The sequence below is a fragment of the Tinamus guttatus genome, unplaced genomic scaffold (assembly GCF_059628265.1).
Source record: "Tinamus guttatus ecotype Peru unplaced genomic scaffold, ASM5962826v1 Tinamus_guttatus_pri_ptg000075l, whole genome shotgun sequence".
NCBI lineage: Eukaryota > Metazoa > Chordata > Aves > Tinamiformes > Tinamidae > Tinamus > Tinamus guttatus.
Window position 1 is genome coordinate 764055 of NW_028288609.1, and position 14964 is coordinate 779018.

The following is a 14964-nucleotide window of genomic DNA, read 5'->3' on the forward strand; positions in this document are numbered from 1 at the left end:
AGCTTGAGCCAGTGTCGAGGCAGATACGGGATTCCAGAGCTGGACGGAGCAGACTGGGCTGCAACAGGGGAAACTGAGTCACGGAGGAGCTGGGGAGCGGCGCGGTGGAGAGCGGCTTCCCTGGCAGGATGGGGCTCAGCGCCCCGGCGGTGCAGCAGGACAGTGGGGAGAGGGACATGGGCTTGGGGAACCCGTGCCCGGCCAGTACCCGTGTCCTGGGGATGCTGAAGAGCGGCGAGGGATTGGGAGGGTACACAGTGTCTCATTTGTGCCCTTCCTCCGTGGCCATGGGATGCTCCTGCTGGCTCCAGCAGCGCGTGGGACGTGCCAGGCCCGGCTGCGAGCCCGGGACAGCCCTCTCCGCATCCCAGCGCGGATCCTCTGGGCTCCTGCGTTGGGGCAGAGCTCGGGGCAGCTGCTGGGACCTGGGGACGGCTGCCAGAGCCAGGGAATGGCGCTGGGATCTACCTGCTGGCAGTGACTCAGCAGCAGGAGAAAGAGCCAGTCAGCAAGTTACAGCCTTTCCTTTCCTGGTGGAAACAGCTGAGAGTCGAGGCGCATCCCCAGGAAGATGAAGGAACCACAGGAGATGTTGCCTTGACGTTGACACCTCCCTCCCTGCAGTCTCCTCCGGTCGGATGCTCCTCTGGGAAGCAGAGACCTTCCCTCCTTGGCCTATCCCCATGTGCCCAATTCCCCCGGGACAAACGTCTCTCCAAAGGAGGCTGCTTGGGGCCGTGTCCTGCTCCCTTCCAAGCACTTCTGGCTGGACCAGGGTGAGCCAGGGTGGGCTGCACCCAGGACCTGTGTGGATGGTTCATCCCCAGCTCAAAGGGTAAATGCTCCCGGCCTAGTAATTAAAGGCATAAACAACGCAGACATAAATCCTCCGGCATTAGCTGGATTTAATCAACTGTGTCATTGCTTTGGCAAAGGAGGTTGAGAATATGTAAAGCTCTGGTAAGTTCAGGAAACTCCTCCTTTCCGAGGTCTCCTCACATCTCAACTCTCTGACAAGCGGCAGGACAAGACAGACTCCAGAGCCACCTCTGTGTTACCTTGAGCTTCAATTAACCCAAATTAGAGTGTGAAAGTCTCATAGAGAGGCCTCGATGAAGTTCCCTCACCCCAGAAGCGCCTGGAGAGGACGGGATAGGAGGTTGGGTTCAGGTCCTCTGAGCGCGCGGGCTTTGACCCCGTTTTCCCACGCTCCTCTCGATCAGCGGAGGCGAGAACCAAGCCTGGTCGTGGTGAGAAAAGAGGCATCGTTCGTTCCTTTTCCCTCCCCTTGTGCTTCACCCTCTGGGCAGGAGGCACCGGGTGAGCCCGCTCTGCTCAGCTGCCAGAACGGGGGTGATGGCAGGGAGGCGAAAGGCACCCGAACTGTGTTTAGTTTGAGGAAGTGGTTGCCAGGGACTTTAAGATAATTCCTTCCCCATCTATCAGGGAAACGACTGCAGTGCTGTTTTAAAGGCCTAATTGAGGGGATTTATAGGAAAATGCAAGTTGTCAGATGTGGCAGAGGCGAAATAAAACAGTCCCATAGACAAGGAAATCAGCCCATTCGTCATGGTTAATCTCAAATTCCTCTGTACGACAGAGAGACGAACGTGGGAGAAGGGTATTAGGGATAGGGAAAATGAAGAGAAATATCGGATATCCAGGAAGGAGGGAGAGCAGTGATCCAGGCTGACTTTATCTGCCTTTGGTCTATTATTTCTTTATGTAATTGCACATGGTCTGACACTTCTCTTTCCTAACAGCTCCGGCTCTTTGGCTCTTTGTGACCTGCACAGCCCCTGCTCCTGGGGCTGTCCCTTCTTCCCCGCAGCCCCAGGTCTGCCAGCCAGGACCATGTGCTGGACGAGGTCCCCCCGGAGCTGCCAGAGCTGCTCTTACAGGCTGGGGAAACCTCCATGGCCTTGCCTTGGTGCCTGGATCTGTGATGTTCTCCATGCGGATGAAGTGGCAAAGTGCGGAGAAGACCCTCGTTCAGTCGCTGCCCAGGCTGAGAGCTTCGAGCAGATAAAGGCCTCAGCTGGCTGGAGCAGCGAAGGGGATTCCCTTTGGCATGACGGGTGCAGCAAGGAGCGGGCAGAGAGGAGCTGCTCATCGCCATCTCAAGCATCGCGCATGGACGTTGTTCCGAGCCAGCAGGGATTTCTCACACGTCCATACATCCCAGTTTAGCGCTTTGGATAAGTCAGACACTGGCACCCGCTTCTGGGTGGTGTGGTGTAGGTAGCACGTGTTTACCCTGGGTATGCACGAGATGGAACCTGTGTGCGAGCTGCTCCCTCAAGGTCATGAGGTCTGAATCCCGATCCAGCTGGGCTGGCTGGGCCAGGCTGTGACCTGTTCTTAGGGGGATAAAGACACTGAGCTCCAAATCAGCTGAGCTCTGAGATGTACAAATTAAAAAAAAAAAAAAAGAAGCTCAGGGAAGCTGGAAAACCCACAAAGATCTGCTGTCTAACTCAACATCTCCCTCGATTTCTGCATGTCTTAAAATAACCTATCATATTTTTAAAATTCCTTTTGGGAGGAAGTGTCATTTTGAAATGAACAGAAACACAAAAGCTTTTGTTTTACAGCTAATTAAACCTCGAGGAGAATGATAAACTAATAATAGTCATAATTATTATTTTCCTCAATCAAAATGCTTCAGCAAAGTCAACCCAAATCTGCCAAGTGTTTCTCCTCATCCCAATCGGCATTTCCCATCAAACAAAACCCCATAGTCTTTGCCTGGGAAAAGCTCCCCAGCTTTGCTCTGGAGACTGATCCCTTCAATCCAGCAGCTGGCAGTGCTCTGCTTTAGTGCACAGAGCAGGAGAGAGATGTACCCACCAGCCCGTCCTGTCCTTGACTGTGTCCTCCGATAGCAGTGCTGGGATGACCAACGTTAACCCCTGTTGTGAAGGTTTGGGCTGTGCTACCAGACACCCCAGTGTCTGCCCATCACTGTGCCAGCTCCTGTTCATGCCATGTGGTTGCATGGATGGTGGCCGGGTGTAGCTGTGGTGAGGCAGGGACACACGAGTGTCTCCACCACGTGGCAGAGGCACGGGGAGATGTGCAGAACCATGTCCATAGCTTTGCATGTATGGAGTGGTAGGAATGGCGCTGCATGGCTGGCTGTGAGGAGCACGGTGGGGAGGTGCAGCTGGAATCACTTCATGCACGAGCACTGATCTTGCACGTGAGCTCTGCTAAAATCTTCTCTCTGCCATCTCGCTGTCCCTCCCCAGCTTCTGCCTGGTCTTCCTGCCCTTCCTCTTCCACAGATGTTGATGGGATCTCCCTGAGGGTTGTGACTGACACCAAGACAAGAAGCCTCGTTACATCCCTCCTTTGCACAACTCATGGCCACAGCTGTGTCTTTGGCAATGGAAATGTCCTGAGAGATCATGGTAAGAATCGCAACTTCCTCAGAAACAGCTTTTGGCAAAAACTTCTCCCCAACCCCAACCCCATGTTCAGGCCCTTAAATGCCACTCAAAGGAGGAGAGATTCTGGATGTCTTTCAAATCTGGTTATTTATTCCCCTTACATTTGATGAAATATTAATCTCTTCATCTCCAAAAGGCAATCAAATAAAACCCAGAAGGAATGACGCACAGGGCCTCTACACAGAGAGCAGAAAGCAGCAAAATAAAAATAAGGAAAAAGAATCCAAACATAATGGAAAATTCTATAACAGTGATCTCTGTGGCAGTATGAGGAGCAGAAACAAGACAGTCCAGTGGCCTTGAGAGAAGATGGGCTTGGGAGGCAGCATTAGACCTTGTTGGGAAGGGTAGAAGGGGGACTCAGGTCAAGGGAAATTCCTTAGGTATGTCTTAGACTTTCCCATAATGGCTTTTCCTTGCAGGCATTTGGTGGAATTTCTTCCGAGGTTTCCCCTTCCCTCTCCTAAGCCATAATTAAATGTCTGGTATGTGCCAAGATGCCAGCCAAGGCAGTCCAGAGAGCTTCGGAGACGCAGGAAGCCAGAAGGGTGGATGAGCTGGCGGTGGTGCCGGCTCTATCTGCTTAGCAACCATGACGTGTTCGGCACGGAGACCATCAGTCCCACTTGAAAAGCACTCCTCTGGTAGTCGTTGATATGGGCATGCCTTGGTTTAAAGCCCAAGGCTGCTATATGGGGGCTCCATATGGGGGCTATATGGGGCTCCATATCTCCATTTGCCTTCAGTGCAGGGCAACTCAGTAACAGTGATAACTGGCTCCATCACGCAGAATGCCTTGAAGCAATGGCCAAGTCTTCCCAAGTGTTGCCGTTCAAATTGGTTGTCTTACAATCAATTTTGCCATGCTCTGCCTTGCTACATCCCATGACCGACCCTCACACTTTTTGGAAAAGAGCCAGGGCTATTTTGGAGGGTGCTGCTACAAAGCGGTTTGCAGGAGCAGCCTAGTCAAGGTCTGGTAAAATGTTTTCTCTAGTTTTGTTCCTGTCCACCCAATTTGTTGGTGTAATTGGGTATGTTGGTGTAGCTTTTCCTCGCAGTGACTTCCCTGGCAGTCCTCTGACACTTGATGAGTCCAAAAACTTTCCACCTTCTCTCATTTTTCAGCCCTGGCCTATGCACAGGTGAGATGGCTACTGGGGAAAGTGATGCCAAAGGAAGCTTGCAGTGACGCATATCAGCAGTGGCAAAACAATGCAGACATACAGGGAACATCCTCTTTCTACCAATTTTTTTCTCTGGTAACGTGTTAGATCCTGTAGCTGCTCTGTTGACACTGGTATCTCATATCAAGGTGTTGCTGTCATGATCATTAAGTGGCAGCCCCCTCCGCAGCTGCACAGAGGGGTTTTCAGGACTGGAGAGTAAATGGGTCGTTACATCCAGGCCTTTCTCTGTTGCTTGGACTTTTCCCTGTTTCAGCTGGGGAGCTATGGGGAAGGCTATTTGTTGCGGACTTTTTTAGTCTACTCTTGTTTTATATATTGAAGTCCCTTGCTCCATCAGAAGAAGTGACTGATAAGCCTATAATGCTTCATTCCTTAGAGATTAAGGTACTTGGCAGACTCTACTGTGTTCCTCATGTAGGTTTTACTCCACCATTGCTCAACCAGGAATTTGCTTTCATTAAGACTAATTAACTGCTGAGTGAGAGCCAACCAATGGACTGTGCTTTATCACAGAGGGATGCAGTCAGGAACTAGTCAGCAGAAGACATGCAGTTTGGAAAGGGGCTGCAGTTCCCTCGTTGTCAGATGCTCTTGAACATCTTTGCAGTGGGCATCATCTCTGAATGGGAAACTTGTGTGTGGCAGCCTGCTCCTCCCTTCATGCACACAGAGCATTGCTGTGGCAACTGCAGTAATTGCTTCTGCAGAGCACTTAATAAAAGGGCAAAGCTGCCTTTGGAGCAGCATGTTTCCATTTTCTGGATGAAGAAATAAAAAATATATAAAAAGGAAGAGGACAAAAAGGAAAGGGGAAAAAGAGAGGGCTGCAATGCTGCTCACTAGGGAAAAATCCAATCTGGGTCAGGCTCCATCTACTCTGATACTGGTCTGCAGAAACCTGCAATCTCTCCCAATTCATTGCGGCCAGCCCCAGCCCAGTCTGTGCTCAGACACTCATCGATGCATTAGCAGGTGTCCTCTATAGATCATTCCTCTCTAAGTCTTTTTGCTGCTCTTTCCTGCCTGCTGTTGGGATAACAGCCACTGTAGTGTTGGTCTAAAGCAGGGCTGAAAGAAGTGCAGCTAGCAGTCTCAACATATAATTTGATTCCACAATCAATCCCGTTGCTTGTGTTTTGCCAATTATCCAGAGAAGTGGCTCAGAAACCAGCTGCGATAGCAATGTGGATAAGTGAAGTTTTAGATTGTGAGCAAAGAAAGGAAATGGGCAGCAGCTGGAGAGGCCTTTTTGTTCAGGCACCAGCACAAGGTGGGCTGGCAGGACCTGGGCGCAGGGGAAAGCCGCGGTCGGCTCTGCCGAACACAGAGCTTTGGCTTGGGAGCTCGGGCTGCACCACAGCCAGGCCAGGGCACAGCCGTGCCTCTCACGGGCCTTTTTCTACATGGGGTTTTATTGCTACGCAAAATGACTCAAAAAAAAGGGTAAATCTCTAAGATCCCACTAACCTGAGCATCTCTTTTTTGTTTGTTTGTTTTTTGGATGCGCATCTAGATTAAGTAATTTTGGAAGATTGGGTTCCAGCTTGGCGTTTCAATAACTGGTGTGCACAAAACTACCTCCTGGTGGAAGGCAAGCTCAGCAAGATGCATGGGTTATCTCCTGTCAGGTTCTCCAAGTCTTCAGTCGGCAGAATATTCACCTCTCTTCAGTATAAAAATCGAGACGTTTAGCAGGAACTCCTCGATTCCTGCTGGGACAGTCACACAGGGACAAGTGCTTAGTCCTTGTTTCGAGATGACGCCAGTAAGAAATTTGCCACGTTTAAGGCTGAGTGAGTTTGTGCCTTTGGAACTACTCTGCTTGGAAAGCTTTGCCACTGCAGAGAATGTCATTGCGAAGAGTGGGGATTTTATTTTGTTTTATTTTATTTTTATAAATCACCTTGAAATCTAGGCTGTTTTGGGAGCGGGGGCCTTCCAGTCATTGGAGGTGACTCATTTAGCATCTGGTGAGGGGCTCCCCTGCAGCCAAAGGAGCAGAGGATGCCAGAACAAGATACCGCACGGCACAGAAATGCATTGCAGAAAGGTCTAATCCACGAGATATCCTTATGAGACACTTATAATAGCAGATCTCAGGAGCTATGGATACTTCATGGAAAGCTGTCACTTCTGCCTCCCTGAAAACATTGTCACTATTTCCCTTTGGAAAGTCATAGGGAGGAGAAACACCTCTTATTAGAGTGCCTAAGGCATGCTGGAGGGCTGACATCAGCTAAAGGCCTTAACCTAAAATTAGACATGGAGCAGTCAAGGGAGCGGGGTGGGGAAAGCAGGCCAGGCCGCCCAGGCTGCTGTCCCCAGTCCCCAATAACATCATTTGTGGGTCTCTGTTCTTCAGATTCCTTCTGATGGTGAGTTGTTCTGGCAGCTAATCCCGGTCTAGGAGCGCACCACGTCTCAGCATCACCTGCCTTGTCTCCTGAGGCGCAGCTTGGCGGGACGTTCAGCAGTTCAGTAAATGGGATCGTGCCAGGGGTCTCTTTTCCTCCCCATGTAGCAGTGGCTCCGAGGTGGGTGCAGTGGGGCTGAGCTGAAGGAGCTCTCTGGTGTTTTGGGAGAGGAGCCAGAGGACTCCAGGGTCAGGTCCAAGGGTCTGAACATTCTAAACAGCAGCAAAGGAGTGCGGTGCAGAGAGGCCACAATTTACTGAAGACGATGAAGGGTTTGTAGCTATAAAACCCCTCAGGACACATGCAGTCACAGCCAGCATACTAAAAGCCGTCCCAGGCTCCCAGGCATTTTGCAAAGCCTGCTGCAAATCCAAACGGAGCACTGCCTGGGAACAGGGAACATTTGTACATGATGTTTGCTGCTTTTGCAGAAATCCATGCTGGCAGCGTTCCCTCCGGAATAACGGCCTCGTGTGTTGGAGAGGCTGGTGAAAGATATCAGCCAGGGGGAAATCCAGACAGCTGTGGCACATGGAGAAGGGAAGAAGCAGGGGGGAATCCTGCAGGAAGCTGCAGGAAGACCGCTTGTCTTTCCTTGCCTCGGGCAGGGTCAGCCCCTTTTGGGGCAGTTTAATTTCCAGTTCTTGATGGAAGTTCAGATCTGTGTGTGTTCTCTTGAGGGACCATTCACTGCATCTTTGGGCCCACCAGCAGCATGGGGAACTTCTTTTGGGAGCAAAATGACCAATGACAAAGAGACCATATTGGATGCAAAGGTGGTGAAGGCAACAGGCTAGGAAGGAGAGAGAGAAATTTAATTCTGTGGGTTTCCCTGGTTCTCCCAGTGACTGTGGGAAGGAGATATCTGGGATTATAGCATACAACTACCTTAGTGACTGAGCTGCCCTTCGAACTGGCGAGAGCTTGGGCATCAATTCCCTTTGCCAAGCTTGCCTTCCCTGCCCAGTTACGCATGGTTTGTGCAGGCAGCCCTGCCGAGCGAGCTGAGCACCAGTGTCCATGCCCTGGTATGTGCTCTGCTCTGCACTTGGCCAACTTGATGGTGGAAGGGGAAAGCTGAACCTTCGGTGGCTGCAATGTACTATCGTATGGAGCAGATGAATATTTATGACCTTTTTTATCTGCAAAGACTGAGACCTGGTGAGCAGATGAGAGCTTGGTTCAGCCTCAGCAAGATGCTGTAAGGTCTTGGTGTTCTTAGACATGCAGTAATGAGGACCAGAGAACTGCCTTAGCAAGGTAAAATTTGTGAAGGATCAGGGGACATGTCCTCTCCTTGGCCGATATCTGTCCAAACGGCTTCCTCCGCAGCTGATCTTGAGCAATGCCACGTGCAAGGAGGCCAGAGCTAAGTGTGCAGATCATCTGTCACTGCCATCGCACAGAGCTTGCACATTCATTACACCATGTGGAGGATCTACAGGGAACGCGTATCTGCACCCTCAGCGGCCCAGGCAGAGCAGGGACGGGGAGGGCTGTGCTGATTTATGTCGTGCTGCTCATCTGCTGCCCAAGGTGCAGCCGCCGCATCCCGTCGCTCCCCAGGTGCGCGCAGGTGCTCGCCGGCCTTTGGGAATTCTGCACGCGCGCAATGTGAGAGGCAGCATCCTGCTCCCCAGCGGAGCAATGTAGGTCAAAGCACTGCTGTTCGGAGGCACTTCCATCCTGTGGACCTGCAGAGGGAAGAGGAATCCCGTTCGGATGTGCAAGGCCTACACGGTCACATTGCGAATCCGCGTACCCCGGATCGGATGGAGACCTGCAGGAGAGGGACAGAAGCAGGGAAGGAGGGGGTCTGGGAGCGAAGCAGAAATCCAAATGACCAATGTGTCACAGCAAGGCCTGCAGCTGCGCCTGGCGCTGCTCCTTGCTCCCAGGCACACGCTCAGCTTTCCAAGGCCGCTCCGGAGGGGACGGCGCTTGCCGGGAGACCCTCCTGGGGTACCGGGAGACTCCCTATGGAGGCACCTTCCTGCCCCGGGATGTGGGACTGTGTCCTCCAGGGTCCCGTGGTGCCAGAGCCCAGCGGAGAGCAGGGGCTGCCACCGCACAGTGTGGAGATGCCACCTAGGGGACACAGACACGCAGGACCTCACTTCTTGCACAAGAACCAACAGCGAAAGTCACAGATGGCCCCAAATAGGGGGCCCAGAAACAACCTCCTGTTCTCCTGCGGCCACCGACCGTGTTCTTGGCTGGCAGGTGACGCTGGCTGCTGGCGTTGATGGATCATCTGCATTTCTACCTGCCATTGCACCAGCACCAGCTGGGTTTGGGTTTCACCCAGGGAGATTTTTTGGGCTGTCAGCAACGGCACCGGCTGCTGGGACAGGGACACTCTGCTGCATCTGAGGGGTGGTGAAGTGCAGGGGGACAGACAAGGAAATAGTCTTGCGGCTGCTGCTGGCAATGGCTCTGTGCACACCACATCCTTTTTGCTGTTTTTAGCAAGGGAAGAAAAAAAAATTGTAGGGATGGACTATGCATTTCATCTTTTTTTTTTTTCCAGTTCATTTTGTTCTAACTTTTATATTACTTGGAGGCAGAAGGTGGTCATGTCACCCTAGGAGTCTCCACACCAGGGCTGCTCACCTTAAACTTCTTTCTTCTCATCCCAGAAGAGCCACCTGCATCACATAAAACTTCCACCCTGCTGTGTGTCTTGGTGCACCTCCTTCAGCCTCTGAGGGACCCTGGGGACACCGGCATAGGGAGATCAATCTCATCCTTATTGCTGCACCGTGCGACACGGAGTCACGCTGTGATATGGACCTTGCAATCTGGCCGGGGGAGCCTTTGAGAGCCCCTGGATTGAAATGCATGAGCAGTTGCACACTGGGCACAATTTCAGCTCATGGGTTTTTTGTTCTGGTCCCAAGAGGGGCAGCAATGGGAAATGTCAGAGTTTCCCACAGCTGGCAACACTGCTGCCTGCGGCTCTGCACAGCTGAGCCTGAGCTGGAGAGGGAATAAAGGCACCAGATAGCAGGGAAAAAAGGAAACCAAGCAAAACATGAAAAGCATCAGGTGAAGGATCGGGCAGGCTGTATTAGAGCAAGGCAGAGCTATTTGCTGAGCCGGTAAAACACGTATAAAACTTTCCTAAAATCTTCCTGGAAAATGAGACATACTTTAGCTGTTGGAAGGGAATTACCCAGAGATACTCTGCTAATATGTTGTGACAAGCTCCCTGTTGCAATGCATTAGGTCTCCACTTAAACGCAGCACCGCAGAGAGAGTGTGAACGAGGGAGAGCTTGAGAGAGGTTCCTAGAGCTCAGCTGTGCCTTGGAGACATCCCCGGGAGAGAAACAAACCCAACCACGGCCACTGGCTGCGCACGGCAAGAGACGGCCTGACCGCATCCCTGTGCTGCTGAGAAATGCTCTGGATCCGGTTTCCAAGCTTGGATGCTTCCCTGGTGTCTGAGGTGAAGGCAATGGGACACCCAGGATCAACCCCTGGCTGGTGATGCAGGTGAGCTAGAGCATGTCCATGGGCTCCTCGGTGTGAGCTGGAAGTCAATAACATTAAGGCAGTTCCTACCAAGAAAAGACCTGATCCTAAATAAGCAGAGTAAGGCCAGATCTCTCCCTGCACCAGTTCTCTCCCTATCTCTGTGCCTGGAGATGTTTAGGCAGGGATGAACCTTCCTCCCCAGCTGCACTATTTCAATGACAGTTATTCCCAGCGGATGTAAGAAGTAGCACCAGCAGGATGAAAACAAGGCTCTCACATTGCACAGTGCAGTATGTGACCTGGAAGGAAAACTGGCTTTTGTTCCGCAATGATTTGTAGAATTTTGCTGCTTGTGCTTGTGTGCGTTTGAAAGACTGTGGTGTGCTCACAAGGAGCAGGGCTCATAGCCAGTACCTCTGGGCTAACGGAGCAAGGAGGGAACATCCTTCATCTGCCTGGACCGCTTTGGATAGGTTCAGAAGAGACGGAGTTGTGTGAAGTGACTCAGAGGGTCCAAGGACCAGCTGGAGGAGGCTCCACTCATGACAGGGAATAGCTGCAAGGAACAGACCATGGTGACCCATCACCATTTTTAGCATATAAAGCAGAGATGGACATTTCCAAGGACTGGACCTTGTGCACCAGGCTTTCCCCTGATGGCAATGGGGCAGTGTGGGGCCGGGAGGTGCTTCCAGGAGGACCAGGGAAGGGAGCCTCTCGGAGGCAGCTGCACCTGGATTTCCCATAGCACAAAGACCTCAGTTCATCCCTGCCAGCACAGCAGCCACTGCAGAGGGGATTGCCCAAGGCAAACGGGGAATCCAAGGGATCTGCAGGGAAACACTGAGCAGTGTAAGGCGGAGGGAGGCAAAAAGCCCTGGTCCAGCAGTGCCTGGGGGAGGCAGATCTGCAGGGCGTCTGTCTGCAACGCGGGGCGAGATGTGATAACTGCTCTGCTCTGCAGGGAACTGCCTGGGGCAACGTCTGCTCCAGTAGAAACATTTCTGCATCCAATTGCTTTGAGAAGGAGCAAAGCGCTGCAGGCCCTCAGGGTTGCGCCTGCTGCTGCCCCAACCCATAAGGCACCATCCTTGTCCTGGCTCTGGTGCCTGCCCAGATCTGTTTTTTTTGTTTGTTTGTTCGTTTTTTTGTTTATTTGTTTGTTTTTTTCTACTGCTGATATTTTGGTTGGCTGCTGAACAACCTTCTCGGCCCAGATGCCGGCGGGTTTGGGTTTGCAGCTTTTGTGCAGAACGTTCTTTTGGGAGACCTGAGCAAGGATGGTCCCCACGGAAGATCCACCCCTGACTGAGTGCCCCATTCCAGGTTGGAGAAAACCTGCAAGGCCTTTGGTTCTAGCTGTCTTCTCTATCAAAGCATCATTGCTACTCCAAATGCCCTTGATTTTTTCCCTTGTACTATAGCTCATCTCCAAAATCTTCAAAAATTGTATTTGAAATCACTTTGTATCCTTAACCCTCTCTTTGTCGTAGCAACCTGATCATTTGTCATTCTTACTTGATGAAGATTTAATCTCATTGTCTCCTGACAACTCCCATTTCCACTAATGCGAGGACTGTACTCCTGTGAGGCTCATATTTCAGCTTAAAACACATTTCTGAAAAGCTTTTTTTTTTTTTTTTTTTCAATTGGAGCCACGTTCCTGGACTTGTTGCAATTTAAAAGGTATTTAGGTAAGAAATAGGAAGGGTTCATTTCAGGGAGAAAAAGTGTCATAGGGCTGGAATCAGCTAGGGCTGAGTCTTGAAAGATGGAGCACACGTTAGGAGTGAGAAGGAGAAGGAGAAAGGGCTGTTGGGGGGAAATAGAGAGAATTTGAACAAGAAGACAGACAAATATAGGAGGGAAAGAGGAAGCCATCCCTGAGGCAATCCTTCTCTTCAGTCCCTTGGTGCAGAAATGCAAATATTTCTCTTTTACTGGAGGGAAGAGAGACAGATTATAGGGCTGTCCTAGCTGTCACCTGCATAGAGCCTAGGGTCCTTTGGAGAACACAGCCCTGAGCTATATGGGCTTGGAGAAGCAGCTTTCACCTTTTCCTTTGCAGTGACTGCAAACTTACCCTGCTTCCAACTTATCCTTTTAAACAGCATCTTCCAAAGCAGTCAATTGCAATAAACTGAAATGAAAATAGCTCTGGACAGTGCCTTCCTCTACACATCAGTAAACCCTCTTTCCATGCCTCTCCAACGAGCCATGTTACCTGCTTCTTTTCTCCTTTCTCATTAAGGCACCTTTCTTCTAAGAGGCCTCCTCTCCCCTTGATGATAGCAGTAAAATGTACTACCAGGAAAAAAAAAAAAGCCCTATTCTTGCAAGCTAGTTAATCACACCAAACTTTTCCTTTCATCTTTGCTCTGTTTGCCTTCCCTTCTGCCTAGTCTGTCTTCTGAGAGAATTTTTTCAGAGAGGCAGTTACCCTGGAGATGCTCTATAACATGCTCAAGGGTAGCATTGGATAAATAGCATGGTCAGGTACAGCTGGAAATTGAAGGTGACCATGAAAACCAGATACTTCAGGAGACACAGAGGAAAAGGGCTGCTAATTCATCATCACACTCACTGAGGTATTTAGGTCATCTTAAGAAAAAGCAGCTAGTGGACTAGACATCACACTTTTTGGGTGTGTGTAGAGCTGATCTGCTACTTAGAAACAGGAAAAAAGAAAATCACTTTGTCTTTAAAAACCTTCTCTTTAAGAAAAGAAGTTTTTTTGCTGGACAAAGACTGTCTTTCCATGGTCTCTCAGCCTTTGCTGGAGCCTGGTTAATGAGGAGGTGCTGCTTATGGAGATGCAGAAATTCAGCAAGTTGCCCGCTCCCAACTGACCTTATTTCTAGGCCTCCCTTCCACCTCTCGTGTTTCCTACCTGAAAATCCACACTCAGCTTCCAGTCTTTGGCTCTTCACACCTACCCTGAGATGCTCCTCAATTTTGGACCACAGTCTGGTCCCCTCCTGGACATTTCCAGGCTCCCCTTGATGTCCATCCTGCTTTTCCATCTCAAGGCTGATGTATAACACCGTTTTTTTTTTTTTTTTCCCTGACTCTCCTAGCTCCTGTTGAACACACAAGGCTGGCAGACATCATTTACAAAGTGATAAACACCCATTATATGTTCTGGCCGGGTCCCTCATAACGAATCTATAGCCTCACTGAAATCAATACAATTTTCTGCAGCTCTCCGAGCTGGATGTCACTCAAATAGAGGAACGTTCATTCTTCTGATTCCTCTAAGTGTCAGACTAAAATCAGAACTCCGTCTCATGGGAATCTATTAGCTCCTAAAGTTATCAGCAGTTTTTGGTTAATAATGCTCCTACTTTCTAATTATGTCATATACGCATGGAGATGAAAGCGTGCAAGCGCAAAGCTTTTGTTAAGGTGACAGAAATATATTGCATCTCCTCCTTTCCAAAAGTGTTGTGCAGGTATGTTGTGCAAAGGAGAGATAGAGCACATGGGAGTGCACTATAGGGGATGGGAGAAGAAGGCACCAGCTTTATTGGAAAGATTGTAATTGAAATTAAATTGTATTTGATGTGCCGTGATTAACAATTCCAGAGTGAATGCGAGGCTGGCAAAGTGATAGTACTCATGTGTAATGCCTTGTTCAATCACTTCTCAGCACTATTAAAGTCATTTGGAACCATCATTCCTTGCCATTGGCACTTACTCTCCTGACCCAGGAAATGAGCACTCTGAAGACATCATTCATGGGCCAAGAAGCTAAGCTGGAAAGCGCCTGGCTCTTTTCCATGAAGGAAGCCGGTCTCCTGACGCACGTCTGGAGCGTGGTCTGGCTTGAAGGCCTTCGTTTCTCTGAGTGGGTCAAGACCTACTGAGAAGGTGGCAGAGAAGAATAGGGCAGGATGGTGCAAAGCACAGACAGCTCCTTTCAATGGGGAGCTGAGACACCAGGAGAGAGACAGGACTGTGACTGATGTCCACTCCTGGTTACAGCTCTGTCAATCCATATGCAGGGACAGGAGACCCATGGCCAGCTGACAATCAGGAGGTCAGCAGAGCTCCAAAGAACAGGCTAGCAAGAAGTGGAGCCACGGGTAAAGTTATGGCTTAAGCCACACTCTTAGAGCTTCTTCCCACACAGGCTGATTTCCTTGGGCTGCCTGGCAAGTTTCATGGAAGGAATTCGTTCAAATGTAAAGCAAGAGTGTGTCTATTGTTTTATTATAAGTTCCTTAGAGGCCAAAAGGTTTTTCACCACACTGAACTTGTAATGCAACACTAAAACAACCATTTTGCATCTTGGGAGAGTGAACTCTTCAATAATTCAGGCAGGGAGGAAAACGGTTCCAGGATGTTTATGAGATGGATGAGGGGACTTTAATTAGCAGGCAAGATTTCATTTAAACTGCGTGGCACTCTGGAAGGGGGTATATTATCT

General features: G+C 50.2%; 1 protein-coding gene across 1 annotated transcript in view; it reads right to left on the minus strand.

Moving 5' to 3' along the window:
* The window catches only part of ITGB3 (integrin subunit beta 3), a 113439-nt gene that overhangs the window by 85393 nt on the left and 13082 nt on the right, over window positions 1–14964 (minus strand). The window lies entirely within an intron of this gene.